Raw genomic sequence first — 2,624 nt, forward strand, 5'->3', positions numbered from 1 at the left:
ATAAATAAAATAAATAAAATAAATAAAATAAATAAAATAAATAAAATAAATAAAATAAATAAAATAAAATAAATGAAATAAATTTTTAAAAATCGAAAAAATGACTTATTAAACAAATTGTTAAATTTTCAAGAAAATATAATATTATTAACGAGGGCAAGTGAATTTCTGAGTAACGAAACAGTAGACTTTTTAAGCAAAAAAATACTTTTCTCAAAATTGTTCTTTCTCTTCAAGAAATAATAGTAACATTTTCGATACAAAATATGAATTTTCAAAGAATAAGAATGATTTAATCCCGGGCAATATACGAATTTTGAACGAAATAGTTCAAGTTTCTTCTGATAATGATAAATTTTTAAGAAAACAGTTCAATTTTTAACTAAAGAGATGAAATTTTAACCAAAATGTTGAATCTTTAGTCAAGCAATTAATTTTTAACAAGTTTGTTCTACCAAAGTTTTAAATTTTGAAAGAAGAACAGTATTAAGTTTTTACCAAATAAAAGCAATTTTCAATTAAATACATGCATTATCAACCAAACGAGAAGGTCAAACGCGCGCTTCGCGCGCGACGCACTACTTTTCTCGCAATTGTATTATTTGGAAATGAAGTTTAATATGATACCGCGATATTCATTTTTGATTTAATAACTTTTATTAGTACACGGCTTCGCATGGGTCAAGCATTTTCGAGAGCCCCTATAAATTGGATGGGTGGCCATCTGCGACGTACGGCCGGGTGGTGTATTGGAATTTCGAAAAGCCGGCTAAACTCGGTAGGTGATTGTCTGCAGTTTTCCTCTCATCTGGCCAAATGTTTAGGCAACTGCGAGTAATTCGAATAAACTCGTATGTAGCCGCATTGTAATTAAATTGTACTAAAGTTCATACAGTGATTTTAGGCCCAGTTTTAAGAAAATATGAAGAAGTATATTGCAAGAGACAATATACTACAGAAAATCTTGATGAAGCAAAATATTCAACTGAAGAGCTTATTAAATTACAGGAAGAAATTAATGAAAAGAAATAATTACTGAAACTAATAAAAATGAACCTTTTTACCATTATAAAGTTTTGTTTTCTTTTTTAATTCTTATTAAATATATAGTGCATACGTTTTCTTATGAAAATTAATTTGTTGAAAATGTTCATATGGTTCAAAATCTAAAAAATAGTTAAGTTTTGCATTTTTCAATTATATTTATTTGAATAATAAATCATTATTGTAAATTTGCAAATTGTCGTAGGAAAAAGTGATTGGAAATGCATTCTTTGTTGAATCCGTTAACAAATTGAGGCTATTCTTCAAAAAATGCCCAAACTTTTAATTTTTTCATGAAATTAGTTTAAATAATAAATCATGAAAATTTGATTATTATAATTAATCGGAAAGACGATCTTTGTGAAATATGTAAAAAAAAACTGACCCTATTCGTTCAAAAATAACCAAATTCTGAATTTTGTATGAAAGTTCTTTAAATAATTATTAATTCTTGTTTTAACAAATAACTTAGGAAAGAGTCATCACAAAGACAATCTTAGTTAACTTTCTAAGCAAACTGTGTTTATTAATTTGAAAATACTCCAATTTTCAATATGTTTAAGGAAACTGTTTAAATGATAACGATTACTATAAATTTACAAAGTATCGTAGGAAATGATCATCGAAAGGCATTCTTAGTTCACTCCGTAAACAAACTATGCCTCTTCCTTGAAAAATAGCCAAACTATAAATATGTTCATAAGTATGTTTTATATAATTAATAATTGTAAATTGTCAAAGCATCATAGGAAAAAAATCACCGGGAAGATAGTCTTAGTAAATTATGTTAAAAAATGGAGACTACTCGTAGAAAGAAAACCAAATTCTTAATTTTTTAATTGAAATTGTTTCAATAATCAGGGTCAGTTACACAAGCCCCCCTCTCTCCACTTTTAATTTTCCGGTTATTTATAGCACACTGAATTGCGCCCCCAATGCGCTCAAATGGGGCACCGATCAAAATTCTTGTGCCACAAAGCAAGATATGGAGGTAACAAAATCTTAGGAAGTGGTGACCAATGAAATAGATAGTTTGCGACCCGAATTGATAAAGAGAGGTTTCTATGGGGTTTCAAATGCACTCATATGCGCATTAACTTTTTTTTTTTAATCTTGAAAATTGCCCAAGATATATAGATAACAAAATTTCACGAAGCGATGACCAACAAAATAAAAAGTTTACTATTCGCATTGATGAAGGGAGTTTGTTATGGGGTTTCAAATGCGCTTATATGGGCTTTTTATTGTGTTGCTCATCACTTCGTAAAATTTTGTTACCTCTATATCTTGGGTAATTTTCAAGATTTTCAAACAAATTTAATGGCGCATATAAGAGCATTAAAACCCCATTGGAAACTCCGGTACATCAATGCGAATTGCAAACTTTTTATTTTGTTGGTCATCACTTCGTAACATTTTGTTACCTCTATATCTTGGGCAATTTTTAAGACTAAACAAAATATTTATGGCGCATACGAGCGCGTTTGAAAACGAATAAATCCATGTCTGCAACTTTATATTGCACATCACTATTGCAGATTTAACACCTGCATTACATTGCCCCCCCCCCCTTCCTAAAT

The sequence above is a fragment of the Belonocnema kinseyi genome, chromosome 3 (assembly GCF_010883055.1).
Source record: "Belonocnema kinseyi isolate 2016_QV_RU_SX_M_011 chromosome 3, B_treatae_v1, whole genome shotgun sequence".
In the NCBI taxonomy this organism is placed as follows: domain Eukaryota; kingdom Metazoa; phylum Arthropoda; class Insecta; order Hymenoptera; family Cynipidae; genus Belonocnema; species Belonocnema kinseyi.